This window comes from Sturnira hondurensis, unplaced genomic scaffold (assembly GCF_014824575.4).
Source record: "Sturnira hondurensis isolate 20B ecotype Veracruz unplaced genomic scaffold, ASM1482457v3 Scaffold0022910, whole genome shotgun sequence".
NCBI lineage: Eukaryota > Metazoa > Chordata > Mammalia > Chiroptera > Phyllostomidae > Sturnira > Sturnira hondurensis.
Genome location: NW_028095541.1, coordinates 11,603,272 through 11,624,210, shown reverse-complemented (window position 1 = coordinate 11,624,210; position 20,939 = coordinate 11,603,272). Strand labels below are relative to the sequence as shown.

Below are 20,939 nucleotides of genomic sequence, written 5' to 3'. Positions count from 1 at the left end.
CCCTGCCACCACCCCACCCTGCCCCACCAGGCTCCTTGGGCTTCTCTGCGTATAAGGAGAAGAACCCAGCTGTGGTGATCAATTGCAGCACAGTCCTCATTGCACACATTTCCTTTAGTTTTTGGCCATGGGTGTTTTTGATATTCAGAAGGCATTCCACCCACTGCTTCACCACAATTTGCATTGTCCCAGCAGAGTTCTGGGCATGGCCAGCATTTCCAGTTTCAGCAGTGGACTGCGAGGCTGGACCCAGTGAGGTGTGGGAAGGCTGGGGTACTGGACAGCAAACCTCTGACCATGGGACTCACCAAACTACCGGCTCTGAGTCACCTGTGAAGACAAAACTCATGGTACGGGAAGCAACAACTAGTCTGACAGTCTCCTCATTTCACTCGTTCCTTCAGGCTGGTGTCCAGTGTTAACTTTGAGTGTGTGTGTGTGTGTGTGTGTGTGTGTGTTTACAGATCACCCCTTTATGTTTCCCAGAGCCCTGCCATTTTCTGCCTGACAGCCATTCTCTGCTTCTCAGAGTTGTGGAGTGCAGGGAGTCTGAAACCAGAGTTACGAAAACACGGACGCTCGGTCAGTGCAAACCTGTTGGGGATGTAAATATTAGACCGTGTTTTAGTTTTCACCAAGCAGGTTTACCTACTCAGCCCCTAGTGGGTGCCCTGGCCAAGCGGTGTTCAGAAATTCCTGTCTGGGTACGCATGGCAAAGAGGACCAGTGAGAAACGCGTAGCATCAAACGCTCGCCCATTAGCTCTGCGGAAAAGAGCCTTAGAAAGCGGCGTTTTAAAAAGCAATATCAATTCCCAGATCGTCCTAACACGCCTTTGCTCTCACAACCTTGAACTAGCCTTTACAACCTCCAAATTAGGCAAACAGGAGAGGAACCACAGGTGGCCAACAGGTGTGGCCAGAATAGCGGTGTCCGATTGCTCTGGGCCCCTGGAAAGGAGAGACTTCACAAGTCAGCTGCTGCCAGCAACCACCAGACTGGTTGGCCTTTGTGTATATTTGACTCCCAAGCAACTGAATTCCCATTATTTAAGGCCAAGTGAGAGAGCATTGAATCACTGCAGTTCCTTTCTCTTCTTTAACTGCCAGCTTTTTGGGCCGTTTGATCCCTAATTAGCACTTCCACCAGAGACTGGCCAGGAACAGAAAAGGAGGTGGAGGACTCAGCTGCAGGCTGCCAACTCAACCCAGGTCCTTGGGGAGGAGGATGCTGCTGCAACAGGGCAGGAGTGGCACTGAGGGTGACCTGGACCCCCCCCCACCAACTAAGTTCCTACAGGCCACACCCCTCAGGGTGTATGAACTGCAAAGCCAAGACAGCAAAAAACAACAGAAAATTGATTCCTCGCATAATCAGCAATGAACACTGAGCTATGATCTTCAGTTTGTTCTAATTAAACTTAATATTGTAAAAGAAAGTTCCTCTCTTCCAGTCCCTGCACCTCTCTCCTTAACAATACAGATCTTCTCAGACTCACCCTCCCATTGGCATTTCTGTCTTAAGCCAGGCTGTCCAGCAGGTTTCCAGCACAAGAGAACTATTCACAGACTTGACTATACTAAGCCTGCACCGATGCTCCGTTGCAAAGGTGCGCACTTAGTCACCATCCGTGCAGCAGGACTCGAACCCCTGAATTTTTCCCTCCAAGATTAAAGCTGTGTCACTTGCACAGGCAGAACGGATTTTTTATCATATCTTTTCCTGTTTGGAAGAGGAAGAGTGTTCTTTTTAAAATACACATTACACCTTATTTTCTATTAAAGCATATATGTTATTTGATTGGGTAGCAGAAAGTTATTTTGAAATGATCAAAAGCTAAATCTTCATACGTAATGTATTTATGTAATTATTTTTAAGCACATTATCAGGCTGTTTTCATAAATATATCTTTAAAGATATCTTTAAAGACACACGCTTACCCTGTGTTAGCTTACAATATGCTGATACAGCTTTCAACCTCCTCTTGCAGTACTGATTCAGCTCAGTCACAGTTAACTGCATTTAAGAGCGAGTCTTTTAAAGTCATTGAAAACTTGTTTCCTTAACTGCACTGTGTCGGCCCCTAGTGGCAGAAAGGAGCCGATGCACTTTACAAAGTCAATTTCACAAACACCACTCAAAACAAAAGCATTCTTGTTTATAACAATTTTACTGCCTCTAAGATATTTAAGAGCTTAAACGTTAGCAAATTCTTTCATTCATTTACTCAACAAGTATGTATGGCGTAACCAATAGGCCAAGCCATGTTCTGAGGCTGGGAGACAATGGAAACCAGTGAGGAGACAGTGACAAAACTCAGCTCTATCACAGCAGTTAACAACAAAAACAATGGTGTAATACAATGTCCCACCCGCCACAGGCCCTTTATTCTAATGTACGTGAAAAGTACACTATGTACATTAAATATCAAATACTCAGGAAGTGGCCGTGACTTTGTATCTATCGCTGGTTTCTCCCTTTAGCTCCTTGTCTGTCCTCCCCGGCCCTCCATCAGTATCTGTTCAATAAGCAGCTGTTGGCCACAAGTACTCATGGAATCCAAACTAAAAAAGCTTCTATCAGTTAAATAAAAAGGTCTGTGTTGTTTTCAGTTGTCCATAATATAAACTAAAATATTGATAGTTATAAATATGAGTCAGTCTCATAAAAAAGTAATAGGCCTATATATATAAACTGATGCAATCATGTACCACAATACATTCTTTTGTATATAAACCTCACAGCATTTTATTAAGAATCTCACATCTGATAAAATAATAAATTCCAAAGCCACAGAATGCTATTGTTTTACTCCTCCCACCCCCCACCTCTTTTAAACCAGCAGGGTCAGAACTAATGTTCCTAAATATGTAGGTTCTGATGGAACGGACAGGGTGGGGTACAGGGTGAAACACCAGTGCAGCAGACAGACACTCTTGCCACCCTGGACCCCGGGGCCATGGCTGCGTGAAGAGGCTTTGTGCTGAGAGGGGCTCTCACAGTCCCGCAGGAGGGGAATCGGAGTGCTCTGGGTCTGCTCCGTGCAGGAGGGAGGAAGGGCCGAGAGCTCACCCGCAACGCCCCCCCCCCCCCACCATCTGTTACTTTATGTGGCCCTAGATACTGCTCTAGTGTTTAGGGCATTTGAAGAGGTTTCTTAAAAACAATACAAATGCTTTTAAGTGTTTGTTATATACACATTCTATGTTTCAACATATAGAGCTTCAAATGCAACAATAAAGCCACTTGAATATTTCACAGGGGGCAAGAGAGTTTCCTAGGAGCATAAACTCTCACAAAAGAGGAATACATGGAGGTTCCCCTTTACTATGATCCCAAAATTAAATTTCCACCAAAACCGCTGAGAGGCTGCTTACAGTTCCTTCCCGACAAGATTCTGCCAGCTAATGGTGAGGATTCCATGATGCAGATTTAAACACCAAGGGGTCCACTGGTACAGGCTCTCTGGTGGTGATGTAGGAGAGGGGTGGGGACACTTTGCAAGACCTGGTATGATCCAGTTCACAGGAAGCACACACCACCACGGTTAAATGTGCAAAGTGAGCTTTGTCACACACAGGTTCTCGTAGAAAAGAAAGCTTGATGCAGCGTACGTGTGATTATTACAAGTTGAAGCAAAATTCAAGTGGTTTATGTAAATGTTTCTTTCATGGCCAAGGCTTAGATAAAAGTTCAGCCTACTTACTTGTGTTCTTCTTCATTTTTTAGGGCTTGAACAGGGTGGTAGAAATATGTTTACGTTTAACTTATCGCCCAAATCCAAAGGAAAAAAATCTCATTTATTGATTTGTTAGACTGAAGTTTTGAACAAAAGCAGGACTTCGGCTAATCAAGGTCAATTTGAAAGTTACCAAATATGGTAGTCCAGGGTTCAATATACTTGGAAGATTGTGGCCTTCATTTCTGTGTTACCCCTACAGTTTTTGAGAGCAGCCATGTTAATATTTGTATAGTTAGAGGACACTCGTGAAAAAGGAGACATTCTGTAATTTTACACTAAGACTGTATTTAATGCGGTGTTTTGTGAAAATCTCACACTATTTTAAAAGTACAAATGAGGCACAAACTGTCCCAGAGTCCTCGGCAGGCTGTTAAGTGAGGACATTTCTCATGCCCCCCCGCCCCCCCTCCCATCCTCCAGGAAGTTTCCATGTGAAGGGAACCCACGCATGCGGCCCCCAGCTACTCGTTTCATAAAAAACCAGTTTGTCTTCACTGGATGCTGACCCAGTTGGTTATCAAAACCCAGTGTGTCCAATGCCTGCTCCTCCCTGCTTCCCTGCTCCCTTTGCTGCTCAAGAAGTTCACAGTGCTTGGGCAGTTACCTCCAACTCAAACGCTCCGAGGAAAAGAAAGATACATCGTGGAACTTAACCAATCAGCAACATGATACAGGGGCTGGCAAAAGGGCACTGTGCCACTGTGACACTCTTTTGAGTTAATGAAGCTACTGTAACAGTCATAACCTGTAGGCCTTTTCCCATACAAACAGCTGTGAACCTACTTTTGTCCACCTTTGTATTTCAGACAATGTGTCAAATTGTATTAAGAATAGTAACACCATACACATATTAAGCTATAGTCAGTACATGGATTCCATAAATCCCATAGGTTTGTTTTAATCCTCACTTGAGGATATCTTCACTGATTTTAGAGAGAGAGACACACGAAGGGAGAAGAAAGCATCGATCAGTTGCCTCCCGTATGTGCCCTGACTGGGGATTGAACCCACAACCTTTTTCATGCACAGGGGACAATGCTACAACCAACTAAACCACCCAGCCAGGGTCCTATAGTTTTTCTTCCCTTTTTTTCCAAAGACAATATGTTGTTATATGTACTGACTCCAAACCGTACCCTTGGAGATTTAGGAAGCCCTTTTGTTTCTAATGTACACCCAGCTCTACAAAGCTTGGTCGTCTTCTCACCCAGTCCCAGCTGAGATGATGTGGAAAAGCTTCTAGAAGGTTAAGGCCACTCTAAGCGGGAGGAGAGCAGGAGTCCAATGAGTCCGATGAGGAAGGACGCCCTCACTTCTCCTCAGTACTCTCTGCTGCCCTTCACGTGCTGAACCGGGAACTGACAGGCCCTGCTGGACTGCTCTTCAGGGGGGAAGTCGGGACTCTCCCGCACAGAGCCCTGGAGGAGACACGCACTGCAGCAAAAGCTCGCTGGGCACCACGCGGACCTGCCGTGGCCCATGCACAGGGAGCTACACTTTTATTTACAGGAAGTGGGATCACGCGGGCAATAGCTATTCAGTTGAGTAGCAAAGAAAGCCAATTCCATTCACTTTACTAAACAGTCTCTTACTGGGGAAAAAAACAATGAATAGTATAAAAGCAGGAAAAAATACCTTTTGGGTGGGCAAAACTTTTAAAACCCATTCAAGACAAAAATAGATACTGCAGAGAAAACAGGCGTACACCTCATCCTTGTTCCTGAGGTCAGAGCTTCCCTGTTCCTCCCCCAGGAGCTGGCTCCGCCGCCCACCCCACCGTCCTCCAAGAGCCAGGTGGACTCTGCTACCACGCACCCATCTATAACTTGTCTTTTGAAAAATTCCTTTCCCTTTTGATGAGGAGTTCCTGATGAGAGCATTTTATCAAGCCATCTGCCAAACAGTGGCTAAGGGGTCTGGGAAATGATGCCACAGCCAACAAAGGATCAGGGTGAAGCCAGAGGGGTCACCCCAACCTCTCCTGCATTCTCCCCTGCCCTACCTTCTCACATAGGAAACCAAGCTCTCCCTCAGTGCCCAGTGCAGTGGTCCTCACACGGTAGGCATACATCACTATGATTTTCCACCCGACACAGCGTTTAGCGTCATCCAAAGTGCTTTCAATAGCTTACTTAATCTTCACACAGTGGCCCATAATTTAGAAAGTGTTTCACGTGATCCTGCTGCCAGGAAGGTTAGTAACCCTGTCCCCATCTCACAGATGATGAAACACCACCAGAGAGGTGAAAACACAGGGCTGGTGGGATGAGGAAGACAACCCGTTAACCGCAGGGTTCTGCACAGTGGATGTAGCACTGAGGAGGGCTGGCTGGTCCCTGAAGCTGCCCAAGCCCTGCATTCCTGTGTTTAAAGGCAGAGAGAACCAACCTGGATTGCACATTCAAATTTGTGATCACGGCTGCCCCCAGGTCCTGCTCCCCTCTCTCCAGCCAGATTATTAGGGGAAGTATGATTCCCACATGTTCCGAAACTCAGCAGCAGCTGCCTTCAGGGTGAGTGGGGAACAGAGCCTGGAAGTGTGTCTGGGACAAGTGGGATGAGCGCCTCCAAGTCTTCTCATGAATCATGGGAAAAGTCTTAGGTTTTATTCAAAACTGCTGTTTTAAAGTCTTGGCGATTTGGGCTGTATAGAGGCTGGACTCTGGCTAAGGAAAGGGTGAAATGAGAAAGGATTGAAACAAAATTCTCGCTACATTCTTCGGGGGACGGATTTGGAACATGAGCTAATGCATACGCCAGCCCAGCCAAAACTGAACAAACACAACCCTATTGACAGCTGCCTCGGGGCATCTTTCTGAGCACAAAATAGCCTCTCCCAGCAGAAGCTCGGTTATTTTATTTTTTATTAAGGCAAGGGTGTGGATAATCCTTGCAAGCCAATATGTCATTTTGTTTAACTTCAGAAATATTTGATCACTCTGATCTGGCAAAGAAAAAACACGTTCTATAGCAGGAATATTTCGTCTCTGCAGTGACTGGTTTGAGCAAGTCAGGAACGAGATGCAGAACTTGGGCCCCTGACAGTGGGGGTCCGTGACCCACACGAGGACAGCAGTTACCTCCTAAGCCTGACTTTGACCTTAGGGCACGCTCACAGGGTAACAGCTGTTTTTTTCCTCTTGCCTGGAAAATTTAGCACGAGTTCTGAATCACAGAATCTTTTCCTTTCTTTTACTTTTTCAACTTTTTGTTTTTTGGTTCAGTCTTTTTTTTAAAGATTTCTGTAGCCTTCCAGCAGGAAGCAAAAATAACAAAATCGGTTCCCAGATGGTCACATAGAAAAGATTTGGGTTTCTCATGGGATGCAAGAATGATGGCTCAGAGGGTGAAATCCACAGTGAGTGTGAAAAGGTGTCCACCAAGTACACACCAGGTAGAGTGTTGTCAATCGGAGCCCTCTTTTGCGTGGTTTGCTATTCTGAACATTGGCTATTCCAAACAGAAGAGGTGGAGGTGGGGTTTGGCGATTGTTTACACACAACCCATGAATGAAATGATAAAATACACCACACATTGCAAAAAAAGGCACTCTACTATGTAGTACTTTGGGCTAGATGAGATTCTTACAACAATCACTGAGAATTGTAACTGAGTTTTGGCCTGTAGTGCATATATGATGCAGACTAGAAACTAGCAAGGAACAGTCAAATTCATCTGGGCCCTCACGGTAGAACGAACTTCAGGCCCGGAAAGGGCTTTGGAGAGCCTCTGGTTGAGTGGTTGTCCCCTGTGGCTGAATGCTGGACTCTCCCGAGAAGCCCCGAAACCTCCCCATGCCACAGGCACACCCCAGATTGAGGCGCCAGAAGCTCCAGGCAGACCTGGGCCTGGGGATCTGGCTAAAGCTCCCCCGGTGATTCAGGATGCAGCCTGGGGTGAAAACCACGGCTCCGGAACCGCCTCATTTGCTGAAGGAACACACAGCTTGGCTGAGACAGCATAAGCGGCAACATTGAGACTGTAAGACTCCCAGTTTCCTTTTTTAAATGCCGGCATCATTTATATAGTAACATGGGCTGCCTGGAGGTGCATTTAAACAAATATTATTAGTGAATATGCGATTCCGATTTGATCAGTCCCAGAGCTCATGGGGGAAAGGATCCCACTCAAATATCGTGGGGTGAAATTATGATAAACACAACCAAATAAGTTCCCAGGGAAAGGAGAAGGTGAGATGATGAAAGAGTGTTCTACCTAAAATCCCACCTCTGCATCTGCAGGGCCCCTCCCAGGGGACCGGATTGGTAGGAGACGACAGAAAGACCAGCTGACCCAAATCCCACCAACACACACTGTGATTAAGTAAGTTCCAGCTCATTTCCAACCCTCAGATGGAGAGCCACTCCCTGCTAGAAATCAGGCCACGTAACCCCGGGACACAGGCGTTCCCCTGATACCTGTGGTGTTCCTTCTTAAAAATCCTTTTTCCTGGCTCATTCCTCTCTGTCATTAATATACATTACTCATGTGCTAGCTTGAAGGTTTACATTTTGTTGTGGTTTTCATCCTCTGCCTCTCAGAAACATGTTACTACAATTATACAAGTTTGTCATCCAAGGAAAATAGCTAACAATACCGGCATAAATCAGTTCCCAGGGCAAAGGCATAAGGAAGTCCCCCCTGGAGTTTCATTTTTTCCCTTTGTTTTCCAGAATGCTGCATGCCATGTTTTAATCTAAAACCAATGCACACACAGATTCACCAAAGCCCGGAGCTGGAGCCAAAAGTGATTTTAAAGATCACAACGTGCTAGTCTTTATCTGTGAAAAGAATGCTTAGTTCTAAATCTTCTGGGGGGGCTGTGTTCTCACGCATCTCTCTGGAAGAGGAAATGTGTTGGGGCCAGCAGAGGGGTACACAGTCTTTCACCCTAGCTCCCAGCCATTTCTGGGCCCAATTTTGGGAGGGGGTTAAGCTCGCTGTAGGATTGAACGTGAGGCTGTGAGCCCTGAGGCAGGGGCAGGTGACTAGTGACAAACCACAGATGATACTGAATGCAAAAGCAGCCTGGACACTAAGGGCCTGGCCTCTGGAGATGGACAGGAGCCTGGTGTTTTCTAGCTGTGTGCCTGTCAGGCCAATTATCCCCCTAATGATGGCGGTCACGAGGCTGTTCTACAAATCGAGGACACTCTTGCCTGGAATAATTCAGTACCGGCATCTCCAGATACCATCCCAGGTGGCATCTTCTACCACTCCCCACCAACCCTCCTCTTTCTTTTCCCTGTCTGTCCACCTCTTCTGCTCCCACCACACAGACCCCTTTCCAACCCACGCCCTGCACGTTGGGCGCTCGCTCGGACTGTTACTCACTTTGCTTCACAATTCTCATAGTTTCCCTTTCTACCACTGCACGGCCCGCTGGCATTGTGGTACGTTCCACTCAGCCCAGATCTGGGGCAGGGTCTGGTATCTATGTGGTGGATTTGGTTGTGTTCCTTTAAACCATGAGGTAATAGTTCAGTCTTTTTGCTTTTAGCAAATTATGGAGCTATTAGCAATATGAACCATCCACAGAAAATACGCTGTCTGTGCCAACACAGTCTTGATTGTTCTGCAATAACTTACAAACAGGGATGTGTGGGCTGTTCCAAGAAGGGCTCCTGACCCGGTACAGGACCCCACACCCGCCGCGGGCTCGCCTGCCTCGACCTCCATCCCAGCTCCACCAGCGCAGTCAGGCTACGCTCTCCCACGAAGGGCCGGGGCAGGTCATTGCTCCTCACCAGAGCGGTTTTTGGATGAAGACAATTGTTTCCATTTATGAATATACTATGCGTGCTGGTGGGGGCCATGCCTTCTAAGTAAAAACAGGTAAATCATGTGAATTCTACACTGTAGTTTAAAATGGAACATAAAATGTTCAAGAATGCCAACTGACAACTCTGAAAAAATGGTTAAACCTCATCTTTTATAAAAAGTGGGAAGAGATAGCAAAATTACCTCAAATCTTTTCACTTGCATTAAGAGGTATCTGAAGGCCTTGTGAAGGCCGGACTACCGGAAGCCCAGGGAACTGGGGGCTCAGGGCAACACCGAGCGGGGCCACTGCTGACGCAGGGGCTCTCAGTCCTGCGAGGGGGATCTGTGAGAAGCCCACGCACCCTGCCCTCGTCTCTCCTATGACGCGGACTGAAAGAGCAAATAATGTTTCCAACCCTTTACTCCTTATAAAGAAAATGCAGGGAGGGTGGGGGAAAGGGGAGATGTTAGTAATTTTGTTTCCTGCATGACTAAAAATTGTAATATTTGTCTTTCAAAGAAGCTCCATCTCTGGGGCATGGTGTGAAGTAAATTAAAGACACTGATGAGCAGCTTTTAAACCAAAGACGAAAAAGCATTCAGCTACCAACCGCTTGGAACCTCAAACTCAGTAAAACAGCCCTGGCTGCCTCCAGACTACAAATCTCCCAAGAATCATGATATGAGTTACGGTCAGACAGTTCACCCATTGTCTTCGCCTGCAGGTTTGAAACCTACTTGGTCCTCCTAGTTGACGGAGCAGCGGGCTGGGCCGGAAGGGGGTGCAATGACAGAGCAGGGAGCGCGGACGGAGCTTTGGAGCTTCGCTCCCAGAACTTCACCAAAGTCACCACCCAGGGCCGGTCAGGCGGCATTCCCAACAAAACATATATTGAAAAGCACATTTAATGGGCACCTGAGGCTCGTGTTTTCAAATGACCTAACTGTTATTTTTGGATTTTCACTTAATTCATATAAAATTCTACTGCTAATAGATGTAATACATAAAGCCAGAGCTGGTCTGCAAAGGTGACTCTATGCACTGGGCCTACAGAGCACTCTTTTAAAATGCAGCGAATGGTTGTAATGCCTTGCTTTGTGGGATTTGAAGGAAGCTGAAGAGTGGGAGAAGGTTCCCAGGAAAACAACCCAGTCTTCTCCCTCATGCCTTCATCACCAGTTACTCATTTCTAGTCTGTCCTTACAGAATTTCTTTATTCAAGCAAATACAAACGAATACTTATTCTCCTTTTCATATACAAATAGAAAGTTTACCTAGCGGTGTCCTTGGAGGATCTGTCCCCACGGGCAGGCAAACCCTTACTCGGGGATGGCTGCAAGGTGCTCCTGGATTGACTGCGCCAGCCCCTCCCGCTGGGCAGCCAAGTCTCTCACCTTCTCCCGGTTCACACAAAGCTGCAGAGTGTGCCCTTCAGTGGAAGCGATTCTGGTGGAAACTGGCAAACCGCTCCTCGAAGACGTAGTGGTCAGCGACAGTTCCTGTTCCCCAGTCTCCGCAATCAGAGTGGGCGGGACCTGCCTCTCTGGGGTCTCCCAGTCACAGCCCGTGTTCATTTCTCTCTCTTAGCATTAGTGATGCTGAGCATCTTTCTACGTTTTAGGATCTCTTTCCTTTTCTGTGTTCTGTTTTTGCTAGTTTAGAGGCTCTGCCAGCCTACAGTGAGGATTTCTTTTTAGCGTTTCTAAAAGTTAACATATGGATTTTGAGCCAGATACCTGTGATAGGAGTTGTGAATGGGTTTCCTAGAATGGGTTTGTTGGTTCCCCGCACTGTGAGAGTGTTGTTGTTTTTTTAAATATAGTTGACTTTTATCAATCTTTCTTCTCACAGCTTCTGCACTGTAAATCACCTGGAAAGTTCTGCCAAAGCCAGTGCTACAAAGAAATTCTATGTTTTATTCTGGTATTTATTCTTTTTACTTTTTGAAAGAGCTGAAAATTACACCAAGTAGAGATCATGCTGAAACAAACTCCCCACATCCGCCACTGTATTCAACAGTCTTAACCAACGTGCCACTTCTATCTCTCCTCTGTCTACAAATTGTTTTAAAGCAAGCCCAAGATATCGAGTCATCTTACCCTTGCATACTTCAATATGTATTTAAATGTTTTCTTGTATGACCATGATGCTACATTCATATATAACAAAATGAACAAGCTATCTGGTATCATCTAATATGTGGTCTTATTCAGTTTGTTCTAATTGCCTCAAAACTCTCTATACAGTTGGTTTCTTCGAATCAGGATGTGTCCGTGTTTTACCGTTTTAAAATATTTAACCATTTGAACATTTGATCTACTGGAAATTTATCCTTGGTGTACAGAAGTACAATTTACTTATTGTCCCACAGGGATACCCAGTTGTCTTAACATTTAGATGTTAAGACAATGGAATGGTTGTCCATTTCCCATCATTTCTTTTACTTGTTCCATCACATACCCAGACTGTTTCTTTTACCTAATCTATTCCACTATTCTGTTTATTCACATGCCAGTACGGACCTTTTAATTACCAAGGTTTTATAATGTATCTGATCAGTGATAGGTCTTTATCTGTGTGAACTTTAGAAACCACTTGCTTACTTTTTTGTTATTTTTCTAACAGTTGGTATTTAATTGGGAATGTGTTTGATTTAATAAATTAACTTAGGAAGAACTGACAAGTTTATGGTCTTGCTATTCTAGGGTATGATGCATGCCTTTCTACTTTTTAAAATTCTTTTGTATTCTCTAGGCATGGGGGAAAAACAGTATTTTCCCATTTTCTACAAACAGATTTCATTTATTTCAAGTTAAGTAATTCCTTGGTGTCTAATGTTTTGTTGCTTTAATAAATGTGGTATTTTCTTCCTCTGAAGTCTCTGAATGGTTGTAGTTTGGAGGCCTGGCTTTGGACAATGTCAAGTTTCTCATTCTCTGCTTCCAGATGCTCAGAGACCGAGGTGAGCCTGGGCTGAGACGACCAGGCCACACCTCTGGGACAGAGCTGGGGGCAGGTCAAATGAGGCCAAGGCCTTGCAGTCCTTACTGCGGGCCTTACCCGTCAGTCATGACGGGGCTGAAGGTGCTGGGAATCTGGGGTGATCAGAGAGCAGGAAAAGGCAAACTCTGGGAGCTGGAAGATTCCTTGTCTTCTGTGGAGCTTTCACAGAAGCTAAACTTCCTCTAGCATGGAACAAATAATCTGCTCTGTGATGAACTTACTGCACAACAGGTCTCTGCCAATGGCACGCTCAGACTTCTCAGGAAAGCGACAAAGGCCCTTGGCAGCCAATGCCCAGCCCTGGGGGTCTGCAGTCAGGTGAACATCAGACTCTCTGCCTCCCACCTGCCCACCTGCTGGCTCTGTATCCCACTGCCTCACTTATCAGGTGTTCTCCCTCCTGGCCAGACTTCCAGCCTGGGCAGCATTAGCTTCTCCACTGTAAGAGGGATGTCAAGGTAGCCTAGGCAGGGGCTGGCCATTACCTGTCCACAAAACCCTTCTCTCCCAGAGGACACCGGGCTCTGCCTGGGAGCCTGCTTGCCCTGCCCAGCCTCCATCAGGGAGATTCCTGAGGACTGAGCAAGCCCATCACTGTGAGATTGGTACAGCCTGGCCCTTATGTCAGGTATGTCCTGTGGCTTCACAAGGTCCGAATAATCAGTCCCACTGGTGTTTCTTCCAATCAAGCCCTCACCCCTCTGGTCCTTCCCTTTCTCCTCCTGCTGCCTTCATCATAGTTTGAGACCTGCAGGGTCACAGTAGCTTCCTAACTGCCTTCTCAGCACTTCCTCCCCCATGTGTCTGTGAGCATGGTTTCCTGTGGCCAACAAACACACACCATTTATCTTGTCATTCAAGACTCTCCAGTACCCAAACAGCATGCTTTCATCATACCTTCATCTGCGCTTCCCTTCCCATCTTTCCACTTATCTAAATCCTACCTGTCCTTTATATCCATCCAGTCTCCTGGACTCAATCGGTCCCCTGCTCCTCCACCCCTGCACCTCATCACAGACCCTCCCTCCTCGGGAGGATTCGTGCGTGCTCACCAGGAGCCTCTGCAGTACTAGAAGCAGAGGCTCCTTGCTTATAACAACTTCCCAGCTGCCCTTGTGCACGTAGGAGCCTGCCATCTCCCATTCACCAGCACATCGGATCTCTCTACTTATTCTGCTCCTTTAGGATGTAACATCGTGCTTTCTTCTTGCCTTCTTGGATCAGAAGTAACACTTACATAACATTAAGTGCCGAGAAGAATGCTGCCTTCTCTTTCCTCAGTCCAGGGACAGCGCCTGTGACAATCTCTGCAATCCGACAGTTTCCCATGCCTCAACCTAAATCCCTCTTACTGTAATTCTTGGTTTGCTTTTGCTCAGTGAAAAGTAAGATTGTTTACTATGTTCAGTGCACAGCTCCTTCACGTTTTTTGATGTCCCAAAGCACTCAAAAGCCCCTGTTTTTAAAGCTGTCATCTGTTTTAAACGCAAGGGCTGGGCACAGGTGCAGTGAGCAGAGCTCCATGTCATTTCAGACAGGAGCCGCCCGGGAGAGCTGCCAGGAACTGTCGACTGGTTACTCATCCCCAACGGCTCCCAAGCCAGGACAGGATGTGATAAGCAGCTCCTTTTAGCTCTGGAAGGCATGTCGCCATGACATATGATGGATGGTTCAAATGCCACCCTTTATTTAAAATAAAAGTTACATGACATTTATGACATCCTGGGATATTCTGGATCGGAATGGGGGGCAAACTGATGTCACAGGTAGAGAAGTCCTTGATATCAGGTGCTTTCCAGAGGCAGGGTTGACCACAGCTAGCTGTGGCTACAAGGCAGTGAGGCCCTGGCCCTGTGGTACGTTGCAGGTAAGGAAAAGGAATATCTCAAAAGCAAAACAACTACTTGGAGAATTTCTGGTTATAACCAGTCCCATTAGAGTGATTCCTTCAAGGTGACTGGAACCAGCTGTTTGCCTGGGGCCCCCTCACTTGGAACAGCCTAGAGCAGGGGGGTGTCAAACTCATTTTCACCGGGAGCCACATCAACCTTGTGGCTACCTTCAAAGCACTGAATGTAATTTTAGGACTGTATAGCTGTAACTGCTCCTTAACAGTTAAGTGAGAGCTTGGCACTGCCGCTGGGTAGAAACAAGGTGCAGGGCCGGATAAAATAAGGTGGAGGGCCAAATTTGGCCCACGGCCTTGTGTTTGCCACCTGTGGCCTAGAGGTTCAAAGTTAAACTGGATATTGTAAGAAAATTGGGCCATGCCAGCAACAAGGATGAGAACCTGTCATTCCATCACATTAGGCTCTAGGGGACAGCTCATAGCTAACAGGGAGTGGAAGGGGTGTGGAATGGCATGAAATCTGTCTGCAAAATATTGGCTCGTTTCTCTCTAGAAATATTCTACCCTCCCTAGGCAACAGCCCTGATGTTGGCAAGACTTGCCTCCTCAGCTATCTCAAAAAATATCACTTCTCAGCCCTTCCTCCCATGACAAGTAAGAAGAGGATACGCTTGGACCTCAGGGGCCAAGTGCGCGCCAGCAGAATGGTGAGGTCATCTGAGCCAAGGTCCCAGGGAGCCCGGGACTCGAGGACAGTAATGCCACAAATTCTCAATGGCCAGCAGAAATAGAGCCCCCTTGTTCTTGTATTCTCGGGGAGACCTTTAGGGGGCGTTTTGCTGCACTTTTACTCCCCTTCTTGTTTCTCCGGTCTCGTCAGTGACACCAGACAGTAGGATGACTAGCATCCTTCACCTCAGACATGAAGGACTTGACAGGACTGGCGGGCTAGGCTGGTGTGTAGCTGGGTCACTTGTAAACTGATCCACGGAGTGTTCCCCTGCTTATGAGAACTCGGGTTGGGACCAGCGTTGTCCTCCCATGTGCCCTGCCGGAGCACGGTGTGGTTCAAAAAATAACCTGTGTTTCAAAGAAGCTGCTCTGAGCTTTGGATCTAGTAAAAATAAGAAGGGGAACTCAGAGGGTTTTCTTAGATTTTAAATGTGACTTTTCTAAAAAAATGTTACACAGTTGAAAAAAACCAAAAAACTTTCAAAATATCTTTTGATCCTCAGTAAGTGTAATTTTCCTAGTCACATATGTCCTAACTGTACAGCTTATTAGAACGATGTTCTCAAAGCCCCACTGCTGGTAAGTCCATTCATATGCCAGTGGCTGGATGACTTTGGACCAAGGCGCTGGAGAGGGAGGGGCCGGAGGGACCCCATGGCAGCACCCCCCACGCTGTGCACCAGGGTCACTTGAAGAGGGTCACAGGTCTACCTTCTAATTATGATTAAATATGTCTGGGGCGGGGTCCAGCAAACTATGTATTTCAAGACCTTTATCAAGTGATTTTAATGACCATTCCATTTTAGAAAACAATCACCTTGAGGAACTATCATCTATTTCAAACCGATGACAACCAATGAGTCTAGATGAAATATTTTATTTCAATCAACCCACACTTTCATCTGGGTGAATAATATTTAGCTATTCATCTACAATTTGACACCTGAGCCCAAAGAATATTCTCTTTTATGTTTTTTTAAACGAACCCACCGAAGGGCACTAAACTCCAGATAGTCATCTGACACATGAGGTCTCCAAACCCACCGTGCCCCCCGTATGTAGGGAAGCGTTCCTTCCCCCTTGCGGGGTGTGGAAGCGTTTGGGCCCACACTGTCTCAGCGTGAGCCCACAGCGGGGCGCTGGCAAAGCAGGACTCACTGAGACGCGCCTCCGCGGGCAAGCGGCCTTGGAGTGGCCACTCAGATATCCGGAGTGGTCATTTTCTATTATTGTCACCAAAGTAATACATTTCAAGCCAATTAAAAAAAATTAAAGGATATTAAATCATTTCCCTAGCTTTCAAGAAAAACCACAGGCTCAAGTCATCTATTTTTAACACCAAAGTTATAAGAAATATTGCAATGAACATTTAGTTAAGAAAATCACTACAACTTAAAGCTAAAATTAAAACCCACAGACCCTTGCCCTAATGAAGGACTAACCATGAGTCTCTCAGTAAACAAGGCCATGTGGCCAAGTACCGCCCTAGGTGTTTTACACAGATCGGCCCATTTAATCCTCCGAACAGGCTTAGGGGCCGTGTGCTATCAGCATTCCCACTTTACAGGCGGGCATCGAGGCAGAGGCTGAGTTCCCCCTCCATGCTAATATCCACAGCAGCTAAAAGGGCTGCAATCTAAACCCAGTAAATCTGGCTCCAGGGGCCACAGAGCCCGCAGTCAGAGATGAGGTTTCAACTCTCAGATCAGCGAGTTACCATAGCAAAACTTTTACGGTACAAGACGGCATCTATGTAAGAAAATACCAGTTTTTAAATTGCTATTATTAAAAACTATCATATCACAACGACTTTATTTCACTTGCTTTAGAATTAATTAAAAATTATCTAGACATTTGCCACCTTGTTTTCACACCTTTTAAAATTATCCTAATTCTCTCAGTTATGTTAAAAAAATTCAAAGGTGTATTACTTGGCATATTTTCTCATCAATGCACTAGGTGAATTCAAAACAGCACTTGATTAAATGACAAATTTGATTTCAACTTCATTAGCAGTACCTTCTGTGTTTAATTACTCATTTTGTTTAAAGCTCAAGCTGGTTACTCTTCACTTGGCACCTGCACTACGAAAATGGAACTGTTTAAAACAAAATAATTACCTTCCTTCTGGAGAAGGTTTGAGTGAATCAAAAGTGTTACAAAGCAGATTTTCACCAGGGAACTTAGCAGATGAGGGCATCTAACAGGCTTTGGCTCCTGCACTCTGGGCTCCTACGTGTGTGTGTGTGTGTGTGTGTGTGTGTGTGTGTTCCACTCATGAACTTTTTACTGCACTGCTGTTTACTGAATACCTGCTGTGTATCCAGACCGTGGCAGGAATGGTTAGAAGTGCTGACTATTGGGTACACGAGTATCAAACACAAGTATAAAAACATTTGCTAAATCCTGTTTAGAGATGCCTAAAGTATCTGCCCCTTGGAAACACCCAATTTTCAGAATAGTGAGAACTTCATCAGGCTTCACACTTCCACACTGACATCCTCAAGTCTTGGCAATCCAAGACTCACAAATCACGTGGGCACATCGGCAGGTAATGCACCTCACTGTGGTGAGGTCGCACTGACACAGTTGCTTTTCCTACACAATTGGCATGAACGTCACCTCTAGGTTTTTTCAACACACAGGTAGGTGGCTCAATGATCATTTACTTTTGGGGGTAAATTGTATTTCTTCTACCTTTAAAACAAATACATCTAAACATATTGTATAACTTTGGAGTTCAAGCAATTATGATATATATGAGCAAGCTGTTCCAAAGTCAAACAAAATCTATAATAAATTGGTGCACAAGACAGATCTCATATATAACTTCACATTGAAAACTTGTTATTTTGACATGAGAATTTACTGTACTGCTCTGCTTTCTTAAGTAAAGTGTATGGCAGGTCATGTATTTCTCTTAAGAGCAATAAATCTTATTTTCGATTTCAGATAATATATTAGTCAGTTCTCTTAGCCAACCATGGAATGACAGAGTACCGAGTGCAGCCAGAGTACAACCAAGCACTGCTATTCTTCTGCCTGGGCCAGGTCCACGGGGCCAGGGCGCTGGTCAGCTCTAGAATATTCTCTCGTGTGCCAAGGTCCCACACAGGGATATGTGTGTGCGTGAGTGCCCGCGTGTGCGTGTTTTCCATGCTACTGTTGGGCTATTTAAATCTAAGCCAACCAGAGAACAGGCAAATTCACACGGAGAAGTTCTATCTACTCAACTAAGAAATTCCCGTGAAGTGTGTGAAAGCAGACACTTTTCAGAATCCTTGGAGAGCTTCTCTTGGGGGCAGTGACTAGAGGCTTCTGTGCGCCCTCAGGGCGCACTTGTTCAGGTGGTCCTGTATTCAGTCAGGATTCGACTTTCCCCCATCAGTCTCTGTGTGGCTCTCTGTGGGACAGGGACGGGGGCAGGGGGAGGACCGGCCTAAACAGGCTAAACCTGATAGCAAATGAGGATATCTGATTTTGAAGTCTGACACCTGCTTGAGTATCCCACAATCTGGCAAAGCTCAATCTAGCACCTTTAAGTTTTCAAGTCCTAAAACACAACCCACGTCCCGGGCCACATAAAACTGCCCTAGTCGCCTCCGATCATGGTCACATGCTAGAACGACTGTGGGGCAGCATCCACAGAGACCGCTTGCGAGGGGCTTGTGAAAACCAGAGGGGAGAGGCGTGTCCTCACGGCAAACAGTGAATCCAGTCTCCTTCAAGATGGGAGAAGGTGTAGTACATTTGATTTTACAGAAAGCTCTGCAATAGGCCCAACACCCAACAGCTGCACACAGTTCAAACTGAGAATCAAGACCTCAACACATAATTCTTAGTGAGGAGGGATTTCTGGATAGTTTCTCAAATTCGAGTTTTCCTTTCTGTCCATCTGGCCATGGAAAGGGAAACGCGGTCTCTTCTGACTAAACTCAGGCAGTTTGCAGATCCCCGAGGAAACAAGAGCCTGGCGTAGACGAGGCAGGGCCCTGGGCCGCAGGCAGAATTTTTCAGGATTAGTGGCTACACAAAGCAAAAGCCATGCAGGGTCAGGCCCACGCCTTCCTCAGCTCTGCCTCTCACACGGACCCCGTGCCTGCGCAGCCTGGGCCCTCTTGCCACTGACAAACCCAAATGCCTTGGTTCTAGTCATGTGTGACCATGCAGACACAGTGGTCTAGGCAGACCCCAGAGGACTGCTGGGTCTTTTCCTAGTCCATAGTCTCTGACCTAAACCCGCTGCTGCTCCTGCCCCTCCGGGTTGCAGCTGTGGCCTTTCAGCTGACACCCAAATGCAGCCCACTGTGTAGTGACCAAGGGCCTGAAGGGTCCATAAGCAACTGGGGGTGGGGAGAGGAGATTTGTGCTAAAAGTGCCAACTCAAGATCCAGGAGGCTTTGCTATCAGCTGGGGAGTCCAGAATGACAATGATCACATCCTCCAAAAAGAGATGACCGGAGGATGAGCAATGGCCAGCACTTAAGGCTCTAGGATCTAAACAGAAACTCTGAAATCAATGATCCTCTGTGAGTTCCTCAGAGGACTGACAGAAGAAACAACACACAAAGACGATTTTTTCCAGCCCTCCATGTCTGAGTTCTTCTTTGTGTTTCATTGGCTTCATAATATATATGGGGAGGTCTTAAATCCCAGAGGAAAAACGTTTGCAGAGGACTGGTGGGTCACGGTCGATGCCTGTGTGAGAAGAATGAGCGGCTCTGGGTAATTCGTTGGGCTGTCAAACTCTAATGACTCTTCTACCAGAATGACTTTGGTTAGTGAGAACTCAGACTAACCAGACTTCTGACAAATGTTTATAGTCAGGGTTAAGAGTGTTTACCCCCTCCGTAGCAGTTAGCTCCTGCAACAAATCAGCCTCCACCGAAGAGGAACTGAGCACGGCCCACGGTGCTGGGCGGAGCGACTCCCCCAGCCCGCCAGCCCACAGGCCCCGGCGGTGTGCAGGTGACGGGTGTGTCACTGTGCTGCAGCACCTATTTTTAAAGGGCAGCATGCACACATACAATATGATATGGTTTCCCTCGGAAAGTCAGAACTGCCAAATCGTTACAACATTTCTAATTTTAAAGTTGAGTTAGCAAACACCAAAGCAGAGGCTGAGGCTCGATTTTAATTTTTGCTTTACTAAAATTAAACGAGAATGTCACATACTCGCTCCTCCTTATTACTACTGGCAAAGTGCATTTTTAAAAATGAAAGGAGATTTTTTGGGTTGTTATTCTTATCTATCGACATATACATGTATGACACATATATAAACATAGATAACAGTGAAGGAAAGATTACCAACTCACTCTAATGAGAAATGAGGGTCTCCTTCCACAACATAAAATCATGCCTAAAAATCTGCTTCAGTTTCAGAATATGATAATGTTTAGAAGATCGTTTATAGTATTAACAGTGTTACAAAAACTACCAAAACTATGTAAAGGAAGTTTTTATGCCCATATAAACATACCATATATACGTATGTTTTAAAAAGTATCATTACCCACAGTAAAATCAACAAAACTTACAGATATCCATGGCTATGCTGCTGATATCTTGATGTATCAGCTGAAGATGAAACAGGGACACAACAAGAGAAAATATAAGAAAGAGAAGTAAAATAGAAAGTAAGAAGATGATAACAGAACAAAGAGAGAGAAGAAGGAAAGGAAGGAGGAGGGAGGAACAAAAGAAAGGAGGGCGGGAGGGAGGAGGGAGGGCGGGGAAGAGGGGAGCTGGGAAGCAGAGGCAGAGGCAGAGGAGGAAGTGGACTCTCCTTTTATCGCCCCTAAATACTCACCCACCCCTCTGACAAACCAAAGAAGGTCAGGTGGGGG

General features: G+C 46.0%; 1 protein-coding gene across 2 annotated transcripts in view; it reads right to left on the bottom strand.

The window, feature by feature from the left end:
* The window catches only part of SVIL (supervillin), a 155,392-nt gene that overhangs the window by 107,042 nt on the left and 27,411 nt on the right, over nucleotides 1-20,939 (bottom strand). The window contains exon 1 of one of the 2 annotated variants that reach the window (XM_037037054.1): nucleotides 1,325-1,329. The exons of the other annotated variant lie outside the window; for it this stretch is intronic. The gene's annotated coding sequence lies outside the window, so the exon portion shown is untranslated. Of the gene's footprint in view, nucleotides 1-1,324; nucleotides 1,330-20,939 lie in introns of those variants that run through there. 2 annotated transcript variants of the gene reach the window in all.